Source organism: Canis lupus, chromosome 19 (assembly GCF_011100685.1).
Source record: "Canis lupus familiaris isolate Mischka breed German Shepherd chromosome 19, alternate assembly UU_Cfam_GSD_1.0, whole genome shotgun sequence".
In the NCBI taxonomy this organism is placed as follows: domain Eukaryota; kingdom Metazoa; phylum Chordata; class Mammalia; order Carnivora; family Canidae; genus Canis; species Canis lupus.
The window spans coordinates 7548079-7573940 of NC_049240.1; positions in this window are offsets into that span (position 1 = coordinate 7548079).

Sequence of the window (25862 nt, forward strand, 5' to 3'; positions counted from 1 at the left end):
ATTTTTAAGTCGGGTCAATTTTATAAGAGTACTTCTGGGGGTCAGCACCTGAGAATTGCATTCTTTGCAACAATTCCTGACTGAATTTATCTTGGAATGACTTCATGTTTTCCTAGGGTTATCCTGTGTAAAAATTGCCATTATACTCATCTGAGTTTGTCAGATGAAGAAATGGAGTTTAGGAAAATTTTCCAAGAGCACACATTTGAACATAAAAGTTAAAATTTGAGTTATCTATATTTTTTAAGATTTTATTTATTTATTCATGAGAGAGACACAGAGAGAGAGAAGCAGAGACACAGGCAGAGGGAGAAGCAGGCTCCATGAAGGGAGCCTGATGTGGGACTTGATCCCTGGTCTCCAGCATCACGCCTGGGCTGAAGGTGGCGCTAAACCACTGAGCCACCCAGGCTGCCCTGAGTTATCTATTTGAACTCTTATCCATGCATGTAATCACTAAAATACATGAATCCCCACCTAACTTCATTTTACAAAACTAATAATGTTACTCTAACATAGAATCCTAATTAAAAGAGTTAAAAGCATTTTGATGCCTGCATTTTTATCAATTGTTTGATAAATAAAATTTCACACCTTGCTTAAAACAAAGAAAAGTGGGATAATCAAACCAAATTTCAGAGCGATAAGAGAGTTGTGGCAATCAGAATGAGTCCATTACTCTTCTTCAGGGCACATTTCCTTTTGTCATTAAACAATAGCAACAACAAAAGCATATAGGCATCACTCATTTGTATTACTTCTTTATTCAAAATGCAGTACAGGAAAGGGAGTATGTCTATGTGTATGAATATGCATATGCTTCATTTTCCAAAGAGAAAGAAGGTGGGAAGAATTGAATGAGAAGCTAACTTGTCCCCTGTCTTTTTTTTTTTTTTTTCAATATTTTTGCATTATAGAATCTAGTAACCATAGTGGCCATTTTGATTTCTACTCTTGGTAACCAAGGTGTTTCATAAATTTAGACGAATATACAAACTGAAAAGTTCAAGACCTTATAGCTCTGTGGTCATTGAGCAGTCCCTGGAAGACCATTAATGTGAAGAGTGAGGTAATTAAAAGTGTGGTTCCATGGCCAAAGGTTAAATTCCCCAAAGCCCTGAGAATTATTAATGTGTCTTTGGGCAAAGTGAAAGTGTAACATTGAGACAAGAGGCAAAGAGAAGCAGAAGAATGCTAGATTAATGTTGCAGCATTAATATAGCCAGGGGATTTATTACATGGTTGACAAATGTAGGCATTAGGTACATGGGATAATAAGGAAAGTGCCATAGGCTACAAGAATCTGCAGACATGGGTACAAATAGAAATTAATAATAACTAGTAGCAGCACGATTGATGAAGTTATTCAATACAAGCTTATTGAAGAGTTTGAAACACCATACAGGAACTGGGGCTGCTAAATCGATCCAAACATGGGACTTTCTATCTAAGACAGTATGAATCAGAGAGAGAGAAAAAAAAAAGGCAACTCCAGATCACTAGAAAATATGCCTTAAAGAGGTTATGGAAACCTATGTACATGTTGTATGGAGGCTTATTTTTGGTGACACTCCAGAAGTTTTAGGATGGGCTAAATTAGATGTAAGAGGATTAAATGGTCTTTCTGGGTGAAATACTTATGCAAAACCTCAGAAACATGAAGTAGCATGTCATGAATGAGAAATTCGAAGTCTTTTGGTATGGCTGGAGTAAGAAAAAACATTGTTGAAATGGTAGGCTTAGTTAATTAACTTAGCTATTTAAATGGTGGCTTTTGTTAGTTTACTAATCTGTTATTGAGAATTGAGCATGCATTTTAGGGATGGGTCAATTATTTTTTCTTTTTCATATTTTTCATATAAATTCCAGTGAGTTAATACACAATGTAATATTAGTTTCAGGTGTGCTATTTAGTGATTCATCACTTTCATACAACACCCAGTGCCCATCACAACAACTGCCCTCCTTAACACCCATCACCTATTTAACACATCCCTCTGCCCACCTCTCCTCTAGCAAACCTTAGTTTTCTCTCTTGAGTTAAAAGTCTGTTTCCTGGTTTGTGTCTCTCCTTTTTACTTTGAACCCCAAACTTTATCTGTTTCTTAAATTCCACATATGAATGAAATCATATAATAGTTGTCTTTCTCTGACTTGCTTCATTTAGTATAATTCACTCTAGCTCCATCCACAATGTTGCAAATGTCAGGATTTCATTCTTTTTGATGGTTGAGTAATATTCCACTATCTATCTCCCTCTATCTCTTCTATATTCATTCATCAGTTGATAGTTATTTGGGCTTTTTCCATAATTTGCCTATTGTTGATAATGCTGCTATAAATATCCGGGTGTATGTATCCCTTTGGATCAATATTTCTTTTATCCTTTGGGTAAATACCTAGCAGTGGAATTATTGGAATCTAGAGTAGTTCTATTTTTAACTTTGTGAGGAAACTCCATACTGTTTTCCAGGGTGGCTGCCCAAGTTTGCATTCAGGGTGGGTCACTCTTTAAAACAGTTTTATGCAGTGTGTCCAGAATGGTGACCTATGTCTCTTCAATCATTGCCTACAACACTTAAATATATACAACACTTACATATGTATAGTTCTCCGTGATATGTTTCTTGCTTGCAAAGTCTCTATTTAAAACACATGTATGTGTCCAGGTAGTGGGTACCTGGACTGATGTTAATCAGGCTAGATTGAATTAAATCCTATCTTATTTCCCCATTTCTGTTTCCCCTTGAGAGGGCAAAAGAGAAGAAGGGAATATTCAGGCTTGCAACTGTAAATTTTAGGTTCCATATTCATCCTTTTGGATAAGAAAAAGTAAATAAAGAAAATTATCAAGAAATCATGAAAGGAGGCCTTGTCTAGTCCCTTCTCTGGGACTAGACACAAAACATACAGATGGAAACTGCCAACTGAGCATTTCTTCTCTCTGGGAATACGTTTGAAATGTCAGTAGTGGTATCCAAAAATAATTCCTTTATAATTAAGAATCTGAAAAGGCCCTGTGGGGAACAAAGGTCTTTGTGGGTCTCTAGAAGGACTCTGTAATCCAGATCAGAACTGAAGATACATATGTATATATTCAAGAACAATTTCAAGGAAGCCTAAAGAATATATAAAAGTCTGTCTTTCTAGTTGAGCTTAGAGAGACATCACATTTGAAATAGCTATATCAGCTTTTTAAAGTAAGAAAATGAAGGATGGTCATCATGGAAATAAACTAAAAGAATGTCTTTGGAAGAATGAGGCTGGTCAGATCCTCTCTTAATGTCTCTCCCTGTTCTCCTCCCTTCCAACTACAAAGGGAATATTTGTCAATGTTGATTCTTTTCCTCAAGGTTAGGAGAACTGCTCACTGAAGAATTGAATGATCTCTCTCCACAGGACTAGGCTTCCTGAGATGAATATTGTTATCCTGAAAAAATTTCTCCTTATTTTTTCCTCTTGACAGCAAGAAAGACAATCTCAATGTTATGCCAGTACATTTTCATTATAAAGTGATGTCTGCTAATACACATAGTCTAAAGTACACACAAAGTTCTTGCTCAGTTTGATTCTTCCATGTGAACTAGATCTGCCCAAATGAGTAAATACACACCACCTATTATACATAAATTTTAATGAAAAGGTCAAGATTCAATAGCCATTTGAGAGAAACTAGCAATTCAAAGAATGATCAAGATGAGAAAGAGTATCCAGTTAGGGAAAAGAAATCTTAAGTACAATACTTAATATCATTGGTGAGATTAGAGACATTTCCTACAGAAAAAAAAATAAGTTATTATAATAACAAGTTATCACAACTTACTATAGCAAAGGAACAGTCAAAGAACAAAAATATTCCTCAAGATAAAAATGTATTGCAAAAAAGTAAGGCATGCTATTTTCCTATCTTTATACCTATGTTTACATAATCTAAAGTCATATAAATGGAGAATAATTTTAAAAACTGAAAACACAGTCTAGTGTGTCTCTGAAATTCATAAATTATATTTTACATTTCTAATCATCATGGAATCAAAAGATTATTCAATAAATTGTACTATCAAAATTCATCAGGTATTTAAAATGATATAATTTTATCACACAATTATATATATATATATTTATACTATGTTAGAGTAATAAAATTGACAATATATAAGTAAAATCATTAAAAAGTAGGGTAAATTACATACTAATATTTATGTGACAGTGAAAGGAGAATTTCTTTCATAGTAAAAATGTAGGAACTGCAAAAATATGAATTAAAAAATTTGAATGAAAAGTGTTTTTTTTTTTTTTAAGATTTACTTATTTATTTTAGAGAAAGAGATAGAGAGCTTGAGCTGGGAGGAGCGGAGGGATGGAAAGAATCTTATGCAGTTTCCTCACCTAGCATGGAGCCTGACCCAGGTTCAATCTCATGACCTTGAGACCATGACCTGAGCCCAAATCAAGAGTTGGTCGCTTAACTGACTGAGTCACCCAGGTGCCCCAAATGAAAAAAAATCAATTTTCTTTAACACATCAAGGGAAGAAACCAAAAAGTAGGTTAGAAAGACATTTGAAATGTTTATGACAAAATATTGGCATTTATAACAAGCAAATTATTATTATTATTATATTTGGAATTTTTATAATATATCTGTAAGAAGAAGATTAACTACATTAGAGGGAAGAAAAAGTCAATGCCTTCAAAAACTCTTACTTGACTATTTAACATGTATTGCACTTCTGGTATTAAACTGATTTGTCCTTGTGCGTTTTTCTTTTGTCCCATTATTCTTTCATGCATGCGTATTTCTTTTTCTTTTATTTTTAAATGAAATTAATTTCAAGCTTTACTTGATTAATTAAAGCATCATCTCTCCAAAGTGGCTGGTCCAAAAGAAGGCAGATTATCAAATAAAGGTCAATGAAATGCTTTCTCCAGGGAATTCTATTTTTTTTTTTTTTTTTTTTTTTTAGGAATTTATTTATTTATTCATGAGAAACACAGAGAGAGGCAGAGACACAGGCAGAAGGAGAACAGGCTCCATGCAGGGATCCTGATGTGGAACTCCATCCCAGGTCCCCAGGATCATGCCCTGGGCTGAAAGCAGTGCTAAACTGCTGAGCCACTGGGCTGCCCTCTCCTGGGAATTCAAAAATTGAGTGAAGTAGCCAATGGATTGAAAACAGAAGCACTCTTCTTAATGGACTCTTAAGGCAGTTTTCTGCTTCTGTAAACTTTAGTCTTCCATTTGTCCCTATGTCACCTGAGACGTGGTTACTTTAGTTTTTTTTTTTTTTTTTCAATTCTATTAGCAGTTTTAAATATTTCCAATAAATTCATATTTATTTATGTTAGCCAGAATACATAGAGAGCTAGAGAGAGAATATAGTATTTGTTTTTAGAGTGATAAGAATTTTAATAGAACATTATCCATTAAAAAAAAAAAAAAGAACATTATCCATTTGTTAGCTATTGGCTATGAGGCCTTACAAAAAACTCTTTAAAATCTCTAAGTCTCATTATCTCACATTTATTTATTTATTTATTTATTTATTTATTTATTTATTTATTTTTAAGATTGTATTTATTTACTCATGAGACACACACACACACAGAGGCAGAGACACAGGCAGAGGGAGAAGCAGACTCCATGCTGGGAGCCCGATGTGGGACTCGATCCTGGGTCTCCAGGATCACGCCCTGGGCTGCAGGTGGCGCCAAACCGCTGAGCCACCGGGGCTGCCCAATTATCTCACATTTAAATGAACAATTATATCTGACTCTCAAAGTAGATTAAGGATTAACTCAAATATAGTACGATTCTATTCCTGAATACTGTAGGCATTCAACAATATTTTTTGTTATTCTTTTTGGTTATTAATTTAAAAACTACATCCATCTCCCTCTGTAAAAGTATTACACAAAATTCTTAAAATGTTAATATCTACCTATTTGTATATATAAAAATGGCAATAACTTTAAACATGTGATCATGGATGTCTAATTAAAATATTTCTTAATAAATTATAAGGAAATTTATTATTAAACTATTTCTTAACAAATTATAAGGAAAAACTGAATGGCCATAAATATCACAGGAATTAAATACAAGATTTAAAAATTAGGCAACAGAGGATTAAACTGACACTGGAAATAAGACAAAATACAAAGGTTTAGATAAGTTTAGATTAAATAACTATTGGTCTATGCCAACAGGACAAGCAAGTGGTTTGAGTAGCATCATAATTAGGCATGTCCACATCACAATCCATTGCTTTTTATGTAAAATATATTAATTATACATATCTTAGGCCAAAGAGGAAGATTTTTAGCATTTTGTAATACTCACTACAATAAAGTTGTTTCATATAAAAGTAAGTAACTATGTTTTCATGCCCTGAAAATATTTTTGGATGACACATTTCGCTTACTTGTCCTTATGGGTAACATTAAACTACTTTTTAACATTATTTAGATTTCTAATCAATATGCCAGAAAACACTGAGGGAACCCCTTAACATGCATGAGAGCATGCATGTGCATGTGCACACTCATACACAAAGCTATAGAAATTCTGGGTAAATCAATAGTGAAAAAAATATTGTAAACATTAAAGTCAAAATCACTCATATTCTTTCAGTGGGCTTACTGCTTGAAACACAGACCACAAAAACTCTGTCTCTGATCTGACAACGTTCCAAGAAAGGAAAAAGAACCTGATCAATCAAAGTACAAAAATGTAGCATACAAATTTTAAATTCAATGCCAACAAGGCTCTATACGATAAGTTATTAAAAATATGGTGGGAAAACAAGAATTTTCAGGGACAGTGCAAACATGAAATTCCCCCATAGGAATACAAGAACTTGGAACTACCATGAGAAACTACTGCTGAAGACAAATTCACCTTCCAAACCACAGACCATGAATTACATACACCAGCACTAGAGCCAATTACTTCTATGCCACACATCAAGCATTTGGCGCTCATTGACTATAGAAAAAAGCAACTAGATGAAAAAAAGACTTGTAAATCTTATAGGGCCGAGTTTCACTTAGTGTTCTTGTACTAATTTACATTGCAATGTAATTTTATTGGTGATTCAGGAAAAAATCTGTAGTTATATACATCAATTAGATGGACTCCTTTTTGAATGGCTTGTTTTTTACTCAAGAACACTAATCCAACAATGTGATTAAAGAGAGTTTGAAATAACATTTCCTCTCTTCCCTCCCCCAAAGCTTTTCAAATTAAAAAAAAAAAAAGCTTTTCAAATTCTAAAATATGTTAACCTTAAATAAATTCAAAACTAACTTATCTGGCGTTTACTTTTCAGATTTCTCTCCACCTCCTTTTCAACTTACTTTGGCACCTTTTAGGTTTAAAGTCATTTAAATCACCCAGCACATTTTAGAACTTGTGAGCAAAACGATTGAGAGCTGTCATTCGAAAATGTCATGTCTGTTGTCAGTGGTTCATGAATAATTGACACTGAGATTACCTAGGGAAATTTGCAATTAGCCTCCTCATTAACATAAGAACGAACAGTAGGCTGCTTGGTGAATGCTAGATTTTAACTTAAGTATTTACTCAAGAGATGAAAAGTTTATAATAGAACCTCTAATGAAAAATTCATTGGTTCAATTTGATATCCCAAGAGTTTTCAAGTTCCTTCATGAATCAGTCATTGAGAAAACGAAGAACATATATTCAGTTATTAATTTATACTTTCAATTAACTATGAACGTCCAAATAACAAAAGATATCAATCTATAGGTAACATAGGGAAAAAATGCTGGTTTGAACAACAGGGATGGAAAATAAGTACCAGATAGATCATTGCTAATCTGGCAGTTGATTATTCAGAGTGAAAATGAGGTTCTAAGAAATGTACATAATAGTAAAATAATATAAAAAATTTTACATGTAACTATTCTGGAATGAATTCTAAATATGTGGGATTACTCAGATGATGAAAAACATCATTTGATTCAATTAATTCTCCTTAAGGTTGATATTTAAATCTCATGAAAGAACTGATATATGCTAAAAAAAGACACAGATCCTTGTACAAGTGTAGCAATAAAATTTGTAAACTTGAATAATGTGCACATAAAAGTGTAAAAGTGTCTGTTTCCACTCATTTGTATACTGATATATTCCTTAGGTTAAGTGCACAGTACTCTGGAGGTTCCTTAAAGTTGCACGTATTTTAGATGCAATTGAATGCACCAAGCATTTTAAAGTATTATTATTTTTCTACTTCAACTTTAGAGTTGAAGTTATGAGGGGTGTAAAGTTGAAGATTCCAAAAATATTACAATATAGTTTAGGGAACACTAAAGAGAGATGTCTGTATGGCAGGGGTTAGGGGAACATTTCTGGAAGAATTCATATTCCACATATCATATGCTATGAATATATTTCATCTAGACAGTAAAATCACACATGGAGAAATTTACAGGAAGAAAAAAATATTTCACTTGAAGTATTTTATTTCTGAATTCTCAAGAAGTACTAGAAATTAACAAATAGGGGCACCTGGATGGCTCAGTCAGTAAAGTGCCTAAGTTCAGCTCAGATCATGATCTCAGATCCTGAGATCAATCACCCCCACCAAACTTGCATCCTTACATCTTCCATGCTCCATGCTCAGTGGGGCGTCTACTTCTCCTTCTCCCTCTGTCCCTCCTGCGCTCATGCTCTGCTTGGGGCATTCTCTCTCTCTCTCTCAAATAATAAATAAAAAATTAATTAATTAATTAATTAATTAATTAATATAAATAAATAACTTCTTTAAAAAAAGAACTCAACAAATATGTATCAAGAACCACATCAAAAAAAAAAAAAAAAGAACCACATCAACTGTCAAAAAACACAAAATGGCAGGGTTCTAGACTTCAACCAAATAGCATTTACCAATTTTTATCTATTGTTAACGTTAAGCTTTATATAATATTTCATTTCCTGATTCCAAGAAATATAAAGTTGTATTAAGTCAAACTTCTCTGGAGAAACAACCAATAGTGTGTGTTGTGTATGTGTGTATAATGTTTATATATGTTTAAATAAAACTGAGTGTTTTCATGAGACTTCCAAGGAAAGGCTGCTGTATAAAAAGCATTTGTAACCAGTTTTGTGAAAGGTAAAAAAAAATAAAATAAAATAAAAAAACACTACACTTTAGAAAGTCTATTCAAACAGTTCTCTATTTGTATATAAACTCTGCCAAGGGGCATATGGATGGTTCAGAACATTAAGCGTTCTGCTCCAGTCATGACCCCAGGGTTCTGGGTTCCAGCCCCATGTCTGGCTCCCTGATTGGTGGGGAATCTCCCTCTCTCTCTGCCCCTCCCCCTGCTCATGCTCTCTCTCTCAAATAAAAAAAAATAAAAATCTTTATAAATAAACACCTTAAAAAAATAAACACTTTAGACAAACTTCTTGAAATTAGAACAATTTCCTGCAATAAACTGAGACAAGGATATATACAGTCCTACACAATTCATAACCTCCCCTACCCCCATTTATGTGTATTAATGACATAGGGTATAAACAGCATGAAAGTATATGCATGGACCATTACAACCAGATTAATATATTATGAAGTATTCAATAACCATTATGTAGAAGGTAGATAAGAATTAAAATGGTTTAATTTCCTAGAAAGGAGAAAAATGGTAATAAAAAATAAAGGTTATTAGATCTTTAAAATATATGTATAGACATATAAAAGTATTTACAGACAAACATTAAATATATTATATATAGGGGGATCCGTGGGTGGCTCAGTGATTTAGCACCTGCCTTCGGCCCAAGGCGTGATCCTGGAGTCCCGGGGGTCGAGTCCCATGTCAGGGTCCCTGCATGGAGCCTGCCTCTCCCTCTGCCTGTGTCTCTGCCTCTCTCTCTCTCTCTCTCTGTGTGTCTCTCCTGAATAAATAAATAAAATCTTTAAAATTATATATATTATCTATAAAAGGAAAGTCAAGTTGACATATAAAATTAACCACCACAGAGGCCCACTGACTTTTTGTATAAGTTAAATAGATACCTTTGTAGAGGTCTCTTTAGTTTACATCAGATATTTCTCACCTCCTTATCCAATTAGTATTTCATAACATGTGGCAAAATAATTTGATATACCTTGAAAAGAGTTGTATTTGGTATTTAATATTCTTGTCATTATTTTAAGACTAGAAGTAAAACTTTTAAGTTCAGTTACAGAGAAGAAATTTCTATAAATGAAGACATTATTAACTGAGACTTATTTTGAGTCTTTCTATATATACTCAAAGGTCTCACCAGAAATTATATTTTTCCAAGTAGTAAATATATTTTTAAAAAATAAATATTTAAAAATACAGAAGAAATAACCCTGTACTTCAAATTAGGAACAACCATGGTGAAGACAACAACTCTGTATTCAACCAATTGTCAAATTGGAAATATATTCTAAGTGTATTTTGCTGATTATGACACTTTGCTTATTTCCACTATTATAAATATGTTAGGTGTGACAGTTTAAGTGCTTACATGTGCTTGCATAGTGAATATATTTTAAGTACTTCATTAGTATTTTTTTAAGGTTTATTTATTTGAGAGAAAGTGAGTGTGAGAGTGTGAGCGCACATACATGGCTGCATGAGCAGGGGTAGGTGCAGAGGAAGAAGCAGGCTGCCTGCTGAGGGAGAGCCTGACTCAGGGCTCAATCCCAGGACCCCAGGATCATGGCCCTAACTCAAGGCAGATACTTAGCTGACTGAGACATCCAGGTGCCCCATGGAAGCACTTCCTTTCAATCTTGATAATATGATAGATTTAAGAACCTCTAGCATATCCCCTTTATTAGAAAAAAAGCCCTGGAGTTAAGTTTACACACGAAGATAAATAATTTTTCCCTTAGAGTAAATGATCTGAATTTTAAAAAAATCATATAGAAATTCTATTTAAGGTTCCTTTTGTTACAGCCTCTTATCTGAGGATATCAACACTTGCTTTATAAATTGGAACTAACTAAACCAGTCTGTTTCACTAAACCATATATCTATTTACCATAACATTGTTCTGTGCACTAACTGGAGTTATGGTTCAACACATTTACTTTCAGCTGGTATTTATTTCTTTACATCTAAATCCAGAGGCAAAAATATCCCTTAAGGTATGAATTGTAAATGGTCTCTTAAATGGTGTTGATTTTTACTCTTTATTCCATCCTTCAGATAAATTTAAGAAAGCTTAAAAAAAAATCATACTAGTAATTTTAAAAATTAAATATCCTTTTTAATATAGGTATTTCTATATCTATCTGTAGCATATTTTGCCAATAATTCTTGAATAAACTGGAATTTTATTGGAGTAGCCTGATACACATAAAATACAAGGGCTAATGCCAATACTAATCAGTTGATTACTAATACCCTCCAGTATTAATCAATTATATTTTAAATGTCATAATCATTAACTTGAGGGAAGTTTACCACCTAAGATTTCATTTCTATAATTGTTTTGGACTTCATTAAGTTTTTCATTATCTCTATTTTTTTTTTACTTGACTAGAATTTAATTTAATTTAATTTTTTTAAAGATTTTATTTATTTATTTTTAATTTTTATTTATTTATGATAGTCACAGAGAGAGAGAGAGAGAGAGAGGCAGAGACACAGGCAGAGGGAGAAGCAGGCTCCATGCACCGGGAGCCCGATGTGGGACTCGATCCAGGGTCTCCAGGATAGCGCCCTGGGCCAAAGGCAGGCGCCAAATCGCTGCGCCACCCAGGGATCCCTTAATTTTAAATATATATGCACCCCTATGTTTATTGCAGCATTTTTTACAGTAGCCAAGATAGGGAAGCAACCAAAGTGTCCATAGTAAGTGAATATATAAGTAAAATATGGGGTGTGTGTGTGTGTAATGGAACATTACACAGCCATAAAAAATGAGATCATGCCATTTGAGACAACACAGATTGACTTCTAGTGTATTATGCTAAGTGAAATAAGTCAGACTAAAAAAGGCAAATACCATATGATTCCCCCTCATAAGTAAAATCTAAACAACAAATGAATAAATGAAAAATAGAATTGTATCTGTAAATAGAGTGAACATATTGATGGTTGCCAGAGGGAAGGAAAGTGGAAGTTTGGATAAAATGGATAAAGGGGAGAAGGAGATACAAGCTTTCATTTATGGAATGAATAAGTCAAAGGAAAAGACACAGCATGAGGAATACAGTCCGTGATATGGTAACAGTGATATAACAAGACAGATGGCAGCTATATTTGTGGTGGACATAGCATAATCTAAAAACTTGTTAAAACACTAAGTTGTACACCTGAAACTAATGTAACATTGTATCAGCTACAGTCACATTAAAAAATGCAGAAAAAATGAATGCATATTCAGAATTAATTACTCTATTCAAGAACTTAAAACTCATAGATTAAACGTTCAATTTATACTATTATTTAGTGTTATTCATACTATGAGTTATTCTAGGTCACATTTTATGAACTAAAATTTATTTCTCTTCAAGCTCATTCAGACCATCACCATCTCTCAATCCGGGTGCCTACTTACTGTGATCCAATAATTTTCCCCCACAACGGGCAGTCACTTTAAGAAACTGTAAGTAGGTTTATGTAATTTCCTTACTTAGATCTCTTCAAAAGTTTCACACTCTACTTGAACTGGAAACCATGGCAGAGCCTACCTATCTCAACCCTTGCAGATGTTCCAACCTTATCTCAAATAATATTCCCCCTTGATTTAGTAGAAAGTGTCTAGGTGTCTTTTGGCAATTCTTGGACCAACCCATCTTTTTCTAAGCTTACACTACTTCTGCTCAAGAAGCCATCACTCCTTTCACAAGTTTTTCCCTTTCTTTTGTCTTTCCTTCACATGTCAAGTGTCATCCAAGTCAGACCATACTCTGCATTATCCAAACTTTCATATCCATTTCAAAGACCACATTCCACAGCAGGTAATCTCAAGAGGATTTTATTATCTTTAAAAGATCAAAAATAAAATAAAATAAAATAAAATAAAAATAAAAGAAAAAATAAATAAATTAAAGATCACATAATCATTTATTGACATGCCAGATATTACTTTTTGGTCTTCCCCAGAGGAGGTAAGCTCTATGATTTTGTCACACTTATTTCAATATATTTACAGTCTAGCACAGTGCTTGAGACACAATGTAGATCTTCAGAAGTATTTCTTAGGAGGATAAAAACATTATACTGATAAAATAATATTTATTTCAGAGAGTTTAACAATTCTAGATTTTTGTTTATTTATAAGTATTTTTAACTAGTAAAAATTAGAGTTAAAACAAATAATGACATTTAATTATAATAAATAAGGACATTATTTATTATAATCATTTAGTTATAATAAATAATGGCAATTAAAATAATGCTTTTACTATTTTTAGTAGCTCTACAGAGTTACTGTTACTGAGCATTAAATTGTTCTCATATTCCTGGGAGCCAAAAGGAAGTGGAGAAATGTTATGTTTTTTTTTGTTTCTTTTATTGGTGGATAAATCACATCTATTCATCGTAAGAAATATTTTTATTCTTTCCAATTAAAAATTAAGAGAAATTGCCATGTAGGTGATTATACGAGGTAGTATAAATTTTTTTTAAGGATGTTTTCCAGAAAATGCAGGGAGTTTTCATATTGTTTATATAGACTAAAGAAGCATGGAATGAAATATTAAAACAACTCAGTAAAAAGACTTCTAGGGGAACAGGAAACTAAGGAGACTGAATAATTATTCAATATGTCTTTATATTTATTAAATACTTAAGTACTGGGCATACTGTAGTGAACAAAAAGTTATTTTCTCATGGCACTTAGATCAGTGTAAAACTCAAAATCACTACTTTCGGGGAGGTTATTAATTTGTATACTGTGCTTCCACTTTCAATGAAAAAGCAAAGTGTAACCATAGTTCCAATAAGATTTTTAAAAAGCGTTTGAAGTTAGGGGCAGGGGGAAAGTAACACATTAAGAGAAGACAAGAAGAATATCAAGATCTGTTCTTAGAAAATTGTCATGTCCAACTGTGAAAAGGCAGATATTTGATAATTGTCAGTTATGATAAATGTTTCTCTACCATATTCTGTTTTAGCTAAGTCATAATCTGAGAGTATCTTGACATCTATTGTCATTATTCTGTTTTATTTTTTTGTCATTGTTTTGTTTTAGCCAACGATAGCCACAAAAAGGCTGTAGAACAAACCCCTCTAAAAGCAGTGGCTTCATATCAAGATTTGATTTCTGACTCTTATGACTGTGGTTTGGCTGGAGATGATCTAAGGCTGTGATCAATTCTTGAGCGTGTGTTTGGTTCAGGTCTGTTCCTTGTTATTGCTCATTCTTCCGGGGCCAGTGGCTTTCCTGGGGCATGCTCTTCATGCTCTTCTCATGGTAAAGACAGGGGCAAGGCAGGGCAAGCCCAACCACACGAGTACATTTCAGGCCTCTCCTCACATTCCTTTTATTAATCTACTTGTCAAAGTTAAGTCCCATGGCCAAAATCCATAGAAGAAAGCGGAAGGGAAAAAAAAAATATTTGTGGAACAACGATGTAATCTACCACAGAATCTAATACCTTGGCTAATGGACTGTTTCAAATATTTCATATATTTTACAACATATATTGTACTGTTCTTAGAGTTGCTGTTACTGTAATAAGTTAAAAAGATTGTGAGTTTTGGGATAGACTAGTCTGTGTATCATTTTTCATGAGTCATAAACAAGTCGTCGAACTAACTTTTGCTTTCTAAAAGTCATATTACTTAACTTTATTTTGAGATAAAATATCAGACATGGGATCCCTGGGTGGCGCAGCGGTTTGGCGCCTGCCTTTGGCCCAGGGCGCGATCCTGGAGACCCAGGATCGAATCCCACGTCAGGCTCCCGGTGCATGGAGCCTGCTTCTCCCTCTGCCTGTGTCTCTGCCTCTCTCTCTCTCTCTCTGTGACTATCCTAAATAAATAAATAAAATATTAAAAAAAAAATAAAATAAAAAAAATAAAAAAAAATAAAATATCAGACAGACAAATGACGTTGACATTATCCACCAAAGTTATTGAGACTTCACCAGTTTTACATGCACTCATATGAATATGTGTTTATGTCTATACAATTCTACACAATTTTATGTGTGGATTCACATGAACGTCACCACAATGAGATGCAGAACACTTCCATTATAGGGATCCCTTGTGCTACAACTTTATAGCCACATCCAATCTCTCCTCTCCCCCACTAACCCCTCGCAACTAATAATTGGATTTCCATTTCTATAATTTTGTGTATTTAAGAATGCCACATAAATGGATTCACATAATATGTATAATTTGAGACTAGATCTTTTTTTTTCATTAAGAATAATTCATTTGAGATTTATCCAAGCTGTTATATGTATCAACATATTTTTTCTTTTTTCTTTTTTTTTAAGATTTTATTTATTTATTCATGAGAGACACACACAGAGAGAGAGAGAGAGAGAGAGAGAGAGAGAGGCAGAGACACAGGCAGAGGGAGAAGCAGGCTCCATGCAGGGAGCCTGACGTGGGACTCAATCCCAGGACACCAAGATCATGCCCCGGGCTAAAGGCAGGTGCTAAACCACTGAGCCACCCAGGGATCTCTATTTTTCTTTTTATTCCTGAAGAGTATTCCAAGGTGTGATGTTTGTTTAACCATGTAACTATTGAAGGTCAATGCTTTTGTATGGTTTTTGGTCATATTGAAATAAATCTATTAATAGCCATTTACAGGTTTTGTGTGAACATACGGTTTTGTTTCTCTAGGATAAATCTTCAATAGTTCAATTGCTGGGTCAGATGGAAAACATATTAAGTTTTGTAAAAACTTTGCACATTATTTTCCATAGTGGATATGCCATTCAACCTTCTTATGAGGAATGTGTGATTCAGCTTCTCTAATAATCATATATATGTATTTCTTTAATCCAATGCTTTATTTTTCATTCAATTAAATAGTATATTGCTTTTGCTTCTATTTCTATATCTAAAATCAAGTTTTTATTTAATATTTTTACCTCTTTCACCCATTTCTCCCATCCCTCAGCTCCTACCTCTAGCAACTAATAACCTATTCTATCTATGAGCTTGTTTTTGTCATTGTTGTTGTTAATATGTTTTTAATGTTTTAATATATTTTTAATCTCACATATAAGAAAGATCATATAGTATTTGCTGAACTCTGTCTGACTTATTTCACTTAGCAAAATGCCCATGTGGTCTATCACGTTGTTACAAGTGGCAAGATTTCATTTTTTGTTATGGTTAAACACTATTCCACTGTGTATATATATACTACAATTTATTTATCCATTCATCCATATCAATGGACCCTTTGGGTGCTTCTATAACTTGGTTATTATAAATACTGCTACAACAAACATAGAGGTGCAGATACCTCTTCCAGTTAATATTTTCATTTCCTTTAAATAACCACCCAGAAGTGTAATTGCTGGGTCATACAATAGTTTAATTTTAAATGTTTATGTAACCCTTATTTTCTTTTCTATAGCAGCTGCACCAATTTGATTCCCACCAACAAAGCACAAGGATTCTCTTTAATCCACAACCTTTCCAACACATTACTTCTAGCCTTTTTGATAATAGCCATTTTGACAGATGTCAAGTGATATCTCATTGTGCTTACAATTTGCTTTCCCTGTATAATTAATTATCTTGATCATGTTTTCACGGATTTTTTTTCTTGGCATATGTGTATCTTCTTTGGAAAAATGTCTATTAGATCTTCTGTCCATTTTTTAATCAGTATTTGTTTTTGTTTGTCATCGTAATTTTTTGCTATTGGGTTGAGTTTTTATATATTTTGGATTTTAACTACTTATTAAATATGTTATGTAAATATATTTCCCATCCAGTAGCTTGTCTTTTTGATAATTTCTTTTGCTGTACAGAATCCATGATGTAGTCTCATTTGTTTGTTTTTGCTTTTGTTGTCTTTGTTTTTAGTCAAATATAAAAAAAAAAATCAGTAAGACTGATGTCAAGGAGCATACTGACTGTTTTCTTTTAGGAGTTATATGGTTTCAGGTCTTATATTTAAGCCTTTTTAATCTACTTGGGTTATTATCATTTTTTGTATGGTGTAAGATAGCAGCCCAATTTTCCCAGCACTGTATCTTTCTGAATTTTGCCTAATATTTCATGATTAGTGTACAGAAATGCAACAGACTTTTGTGTATTGATTTTGTATCCTACAACCTTACCAAATTTGTTTATTAGTTCTAACATAAAAAATAGAATCTTTGGGATTTTCTGGATATAGTATCATGATATCCGCAAATAGTGATGGTTTACTTTTTCTTTTCTAATTTGGATGCTTTTTATTTCTTTATCTTGGCTAATACCTCTTGCTAGGGCTTCCAATACTGTTTTGAACAAAAGTGGTGAGAGAGGATATCCTTCTCATTCCTTATCTTAAAGGTAAATTAACATTTCATCATTAAGTATAATGTTAGCTGTGGGCTTGTCATAAATAGCTTTTGTCATGTTGAGGTATGTTCACTGTGTACCTGCTTTGTTGAAAGATCTTATCATAAGCTGGTGTTGAATTTTGGCAAATGTTTTTTCTACAGCTACTGAGATCATCATAGGATTTTTTAAATCTTTTATTTTGTTTGTGTTATGTATATTAAATTGACTGATTTGTGAATGTTGAACTATTCTTACATCCCTAGAAAAAAATTGCACTTTATCATAGTGAATGATTTTTTTTAATGTAATGTTGAATTTGGCTTGCTAATACTATGTTAATGATTTTCACATCTATATTCTTCAAGTATATTGACTTGTAATTTTCTTTTTTTCTGGCATCCTTTTCTGGTTTTGGTGTCATGGTAACGCTGACCTCATAAAATGAGTATGGAAGAGTTCCTGTCTCTTTTTCTGAAAGAGTTTAGGAGGGATTAGTATTAATTCTTCTTAAATATTTGATAAAATTCACCACTGATGCTCTCTGGTCCTGGAATTTTGCTCCTTGGGATATTTTGTGATTACTTATTTCATCTCTTTCCTATAATTGATCTGTTCAAATTTTCTGTTTCATCATGATTCAGTCTTGGTAGGTTGCATCTTTCTGGGAATTTATTCATTTTTTTTTCTAGGCTGTCCAAAATTGTTGTCATATATATAATTAATTATTCACACCAATATCTTATGATCTCTTTTATTTCTGTGGTATCAGTTCTCTTCATTTTTCATTTCATTTATTTGAGTCTTCTCTCAATTTTTTCTTTGTAAGTCTAGGTTTAGCTAAATGTTTGTCAATTGTGTTTATGTTCTCAAAAAATCACCTCAAATTTTCATACATCTTCTCCATTGTCTTTTAAGTCTCGATTTCATTTATATCCATTCTAATCTTTGTTATTTCCTTCCCTCTACAAACTTTGGATTTTTATTGTCCTTCTTTTTTTCTAGTTCCTTGAGGTATAAAGTTAGGCTGATTATTTGAGACTTTGTTTCACAGACTAAAAGTGAAGGGACGAAATGCAAAGAAAACTGGAGTAGCTATACTATATTAGACAAAATGGACTTTAAAACAAAGACTTTATTTTTTTTAAGATTTTATTTATTTATTCATGAGAGACAGATTGGAGAGAGAGATTGAGGCAGAAGCACATGCAGAGGGAGAAGCAGGCTCCATGCTGGGACCCCCACGTGGGACTCAATCCTGGATCTCCAGGATCAGGCCCTGGGCTGTAGGCAGCGCTAAACGGCTAAACCACCAGAGCTGCCCCAAAACAAAGACTTTATTAAGGAAGAGGGTTACATAATGATAAAGGAGTCAATCAAGAAGGTATTGATCAAGAATCAAGAGGGTGTAACATTTATAAATATTTATGCACTCAACATAGGAGCAACTAAATATACATATAAAGCAAAGGTTAACAGACCTAAAGGAAGAAATAGATGGCAATAAAATAATAAAATAGTAGTACTATTTTACTAAAGTCCACTTTAGTCCTCTACTTACAAAAATGGATGTTTTATCCAGACAGAAAATTAATAAGGAAACCTTGGCCTTAAAAGACGTGCTAGACCAGATGGTCTTAACAAAAGCAAAAGAAATCACATTCTGTTCTCAAGTGCACATGAATCATTTTCTAAGACAGATCATATGTTAGGCAGCAAAAGAAGTCTCTATAAATTTAAAAGGATTGAAATCATATCAAGCATTTTTTCTAACCATGATGGTATGAAACTAGAAATTAATTACACAAAGAAAACTGGAAAACTCACAAATATGTGGAGAATAAATAATATTGCCAATGAGAAATCAATGGGTCAAAGAGGAAATGAACAGACAAATAAAAAATACCTTGAGATAAACAAAAAAAGTGGAAATATAACATTTCAACATTTCTGAGATACCCCAAAAACAATTCTAAGAGAAAAGCTAATAGCAATAAATGCCTACATCATGTACTGTATTTTTTTTTAATGTGCAGGAATGATGAGGCCTCTATTTTCCAAAATATGAATAAAATTTCAGCTTGTTAACACTCACTTCAAGGGAATTGAAGAACTATGTATTTCTTGGAAAATATTTAAATCAAAGCTCCAAGCAGTGTTCAAGTAGTAGCAAATTTCTCACAAAACTCAAGAACACTTCACTTTAATTCTATCTTCTTAAACTCTAATCTTACCTTTTAAATTTAGGAAATTATATGTTTCAATGTATGAAATAAAATTATCATGGTTACAGTGGTTCCATATTGTTTTATACAAATAATTTGATGATAAGAGTGTGAGACAACTTTGATACAATCGGTTACAGTAACCCCTATGTATTTGAAGATGTTATGAATATCTCAAAAAAATGGTTCCGTAGTTTGTATAAGGAAGGAAGGAAAGTACAAATTAAGGGCTGTATCTTTAATATAACAGTCATGGTTTTTTCCTGCATATTAATGTTGTTCTCAAATTTAGTTATTTATCAGAATGGCCTATGAAGTTTCTAACAAACTGCTGAGAGTCAAGTCAAAAAGCAGACATGTAGAATAAGAATCTCAAAATCTGATTAATTATGGTAGGAAGGAAATCTGTGCAAACTGTGGATAACAAAAATCAAAGAAATTTGTTTTGTCACTTCTCTCACACAAAAACTTACATCAAATTTGTATTATCCTAATATATTTGATATAAAAGTAACTGCTCTTTAAATCCACAAATCAGTGCATTTTCTTAGGTTAAACAAAATGTTTTCCTTCCTGAGACCCTTAATTTTGCTCACCAAATTCAAAATCTTGACTCATGGATTTGCCTTCTATACCAATCTACCTTATTTTGCTTTCACTTGATGGCACTTAACAGTTTTTCTAATGTCTAAATTTTTAGTCAATTCTGTTTTCAAAAACTTTATTCTGTGTTAAAATGGCTAAGAAAATATCCCACATTTTTGTTTTTCCTTCACATATTAATAGTTCTCAGACCCCAATTTCATTAATCCAGGGATTTCAGAACCTATGCTGAGGAAATAAATTCACTATATTCTATTGTAAACATGGAGAGGGGTGCAGTGGTGGAGGTTGTACAATATATTTAGAGAAGTGGAGGCAGTGGGTTTTAAAAGTTAGTAAATCATTTTATTGGCATAAAATTTTATTAAATGACTTATACCTAAAGTAAGAAGAGCAGTGGAAGATTAACAGAAGTCTTTTGGACATTTTCCTATTTTGAATCAATGGTTTGGGGCTATAATTGCCCCAAACTATTATTCATAAATGAAGTTGGAAAGATTGATATTTAGTAGCCATTATTTTGGGTTTTGGCAAATGAAATGAAAAATTCCAAACAGTAAATTTGGCTTTTAAGGCAAGAAGTTAAGAGAATTATGCAGGATTAACTACCTAATTATTACCCTTATTTTTTTTTTTTTGGTTTGTTTGTTTATGTTTTTTTGCAAGGTTTTTATCATGTATGTGTTTTTCTTTCCCCATCCCCACCTTCCTTTAAATGGACAGTGGCACACTTTCAGTTGCCTTAAAACAATAATCCAGCAAACAGACAATAACCATTTTAGCTTAGCAAAAATAAGCTGGCAATGAAATTCTGTGTAACTGTATAATGTGTGGCTTAGAAATATAAGTATGAAAGTCAGTTACAGTAAAAACCTTTCTATTACCCAAACTCTTATGATGAAATTTTGGACATGCTATTAATAGCTTCAACGTAACTAAAAGAATAATATCCCAAATTTGTAAAATGTGGACATAACCTAATTAGAGGTAACAGGCTTTTATCTCAAATCATGATCATAAATTGACAATAATTTTAGTGTTTGCCAATCATGTTTATCTGAACAATATGTATATGTTGAGAAAAATAAAATATATGCTTATATTAATATTTTCATAAATTGTAAGTTTGGAAAACTATGGAAGAGGTAGATTTATTCACATTTATGTTACTGATTTTTTTTTTCTGCATGCATTTGTGGTTCATAATTTCACCTTCCCTTCCATGTTTTACTGTATCTGTTTTAATCTCTGAATCTTACTTGTCTGGTGCTAGGTTAAAGGCTACTCTGAAAGACACAGTCAAGTCCTTAAAATCTATCCAGGACACTATTATCTGCTCCCACCATCAAGTATCCATTGTTCAGTGTTGAAACTCAAGATATGCCTTCACAATCAAATTCAAAAGAAGAAAACGGCTTTACACAGCAGGTATATACTAGTAAAGTTGTTTAAAAATCTAGTCCCTAAGAGGATAATGGAGATAAGGTGAGTAAAACTGTTAACCTAGCAATCAGCAGAAAGTACTATTCCTACTTTGTACTTTGTAAAAGAAAAATAACTTTTTAAAATACCTGATTTTTAAAGTGATGTTTTTAGAAGACTAATCAGAATAACATTCTCATACTGACCTCAATCTGTAAAAACGTGACAGACTGGTCCTTTTTACTGTGAAAAGAGATTTATCTCACCTTTAGAGAAAAAAAAGTAGCAAATAATGTTAAATAAGTGTCATACAAAAAAGGTTTTGAAGGCAAGGAAATGAAGAAAAAAATGCATAATAAAAACTGGGATAAGGGCCTTAGGGTAAATAGATGTATAAATAGAAAATATCCTAGTCAGGGATTTTTTTTTTTTTTAGAATTTTGTTTATTTATTTGACAGAGAGAACACAAGTAGTCGGGGAGACACAGGCAGAGGGAGAGAGAGAAGCAGGCTCCTCACTCAGTAGGGAGCCGGATGCAGAGCTCTACTCCAGGATTCTGGGATCTTGACCTTAGACAAAGGCAGAAACTTAGCCGACTGAGCCACCCAGGTGCCCCTAGGAAAGAAATTTTTTTACAGGCCATTACCTGCTCCTGTACTAAGAGAACATAAATTTACCTAATATTATACTTTTAGGATAAATTTTTAAACGTTGTGCCAAATAAAATAGCATCATTAGCTTTTGCCAACAAAAAACAAAAACAAAGAAAAAAAATCTATTTGCAATCTTCCTGTCAATAAAGAAACAAATTAAATAGATGGAGTTTTCAATTCCTTTGATTAAGTCAAATTCTCAAGCAATTGATCATCAAAGTGCAATGAAATATAGTTTTGACTTACTTTTAAGAAACTTGGTCTTGTTCCAAGGTATAACAACTGCCAAATGTTTTGTCTTTACCACTCCACCCCTTCCCAGGGAAGCAAATGCCATTTCTCACCCCATCCCAAGAATGGGTAAATGACACAAGGTGAACCAATCACATTATCCTAGCCTTCAAACTTTGTGATACAAGGAAGGACAAGCCAGGGACGCCTGAGTGGCTCAGTGGTTGCGCATCTGCCTTTGGCTCAGGATGTCATCCGGGTCCTGGGATGGAGTCCTACATCGGGCTCCTTATGAGGAGCCTGCTTCTCCTTCTGCCTGTGTCTCTGCCTCTCTCTGTGTGTCTCTCATGAATAAATAAATAAAATCTTTAAAATAAATAAATAAATGGATGGACAAGCCAGTGCAATCAGACTCAACTGGCTTCCTTCACTCATTCACCAAAGTTAGCAGGAATATTTCCTATTCCTCTCTGATTATGAAAGACTGGAAGAGTACAGATTTAACCACAGAACTGCTTGTAATCCTATTTTCTGTAAAACATAGAAAGTTCAGGTTTAACAGACTATGTGAAACTAGAATTAGACATAAGCCAACATGAAATACAGAGATGGAGAGTAAGAGCAAGAGAGAGGGGAGAAACTGCTTGGGTTGTTGGATGAAGTCATTTCAACATATTTCCTGAACTCTCAATAGTTTGGTGGCATGAAAGAATATATATTTCTATTATGTTTGTTCATTAGCTTAGTGGACTGATATATTGATCATTTCTACCTAGAATAACTATAAAATTTTGCTTTTCTTTAATTATTATATTTCTTACATATCAATTAGCTTTAAAGATAGTTCTATTTCTTTGGTCTTTTTTAAACAACATATAATTACTACTTATTTTTTAGGTTTGAAAAATAAATACAAAAAAAAAAAAAAAGAAAAATAAATACATATTTTAGAGGTTTAGGCTTGTAACACCTATGTTACATTTCAGTTTAGGTTTTCCCTTTTCTTACTGAAAGAATACAGAAGTTCTATTTTCAAGTTTTACTTCCTAGTATGGACAAAATTCTAATTCAAAATTGTAAATTATTTTTCCTAAGCATTTTAGATCAAAAACAGTCTTTAATAAAAAACTTAGAAAACTACCTATAAAGTATAAATGCTGTACCAATACTATATGAAGAAGGTAAAACTGGATATTTTTCTGGTTGAAGCAGGTTGAGTGTCTGGAGTGGTATGTACTGGGTTTCACCTAAAATACATGTAGCAACCTCACCATCATCTCAATGAAATCAATAAATCCATTGTTGAAAAACAGTGAATCTACACCATATGGTTAACCAGTAATCACACTTTATCTTTAGAAATTTTACAAAATTAATCCAGACTGTAATAGAAGAGCAGGAAATAAGTCATACTTTCAAAAAGTTCTCATGATAAACTTAGATACAGAAAACTTTACTTGGATATATAGCAGTATGGACAATATATGTCCCTTGAGACATCAATTTTCTTTAAATGTATGAGAATAATTTTAAATTTATGTAAACTTAAAATTATTTTTGGCTTAGATGTGTGAAATTTGGTGGTTTGGCTGAAACCGTACAGGTACTATTTTGATAATTAAGGATGTCTCTTTATTGAATATATTCTATATAATTTTGATTGTGAAAATATTTATTTTATTATTTTGTTTAATACATATGATTATTCTCCATTTCCTTAAATATTTTTGTAACGTGAGTTTTGGGAAAAAAAACTGGATTTTGTAGTATTTTTTGCTTATATTTTGATATATGTTTAAATGTAAAGTCTGTTTTTTAAAGGTAAAATACATAGAAGAAGAAGCTTTGACATATATTTGAAAATAAAGCACTTAATATAATAAGGAAAATCAAAATATTCTGAAAAATTTGTGAGGTTTGACAGACACACATACTCTGTCTTCCATACCACCCATGACAATAAAGAATATTACTATATGCCACCAACTATAGTTATTAAATAAGTGATAATTGATTTAAAAAGTATAGGAAGCACTTAATATCCTTTTCAAATATGTTTTCTTTAATTGAGAGATACAAATGATCCTAACTTTGGTATTACGAGAAAAAGCTTAGAAAAAGAAATGTGAGAAATATTATCATATGACAGTTAAGATCAATCACTATCATTTCTTTTTTTGAAACTGAAGAGAGAGTCGTGGTTATAAGCGACACAAAAACATCAAAATCAACAAAACTCATAAAAACTGTGCGACACTTCCTAAAGGATTAATATTTTCTTGAACAGCAAGTAGTGATCATAAGATCAGAATGATGCTTTTGACAAAAACTTATATTGTTGAGATATCAAATCTTTAAGGTCAGTAAAGCAACCAAGTTGGCAACAAGAGACATCACTAAAACATTCAATTAAAAGTAATCAAATGTATTTTTAGTATCTCTTGGAAAAAGTAGTATCAAACTACTGTTTTTATAATAGATGGCTTAGATATTAAAGATTTTGCCGTAACACTTCTTTTAATAATATGTTTCAGTTACATATTTCTGAAGGAGATAGATGAATGGATAAAGAAGATATGATATATATGATGGAATATTACTCAGTCATCAGAAAGCATCAATACCTACCATTTACACTGATATTTACATTGATGTCGATGGAACTGGAGCATATTATGCTGAGGGAAATAAGCCAATCAGAGAAAGACAATTATAATTTGGTTTCAGTCATATGTGGAATATAAGAAATAACAAAAGGGACCATAAGGGAATGAGCACTGGGTGTCATACTCTATGTTGGCAAATTGAATTTAAATAATTAAAAAAAAGATAGAAAAAAGATAAAAGGAAAGAAGAAAGAATTAGGAGAGGGTAGGAAGGGAAGGAAGAAAATGCAAGGGAAGGCAAGGGAGTTATTAGATTACTCTTAGCTGGAGAGCTGTGCAAATCTCTTCCACTCTGGCAGTGAGTAGGAATATGCTTCAATGCATGCAGGTCTAAAGGCCCAGAAGTCAAGAGAAATAAAACTGTTGCTATGTGCTTATATATAAACGATGAAATGGACCCTCAAAGCCAAAACAGAACATGTCTACTTTTTCCTGAAGGAGTCAGCTCCCCGCTATCATCAATATTCATTTTGTGGTGTCTAGAAGTGGTTTAGAAAGTATATATGATTTTTTATTTTTTTAAAGGAAAACTTACATATCAAGTACTTTTTGTTTTTGTTTTGTTTTATTTTCACA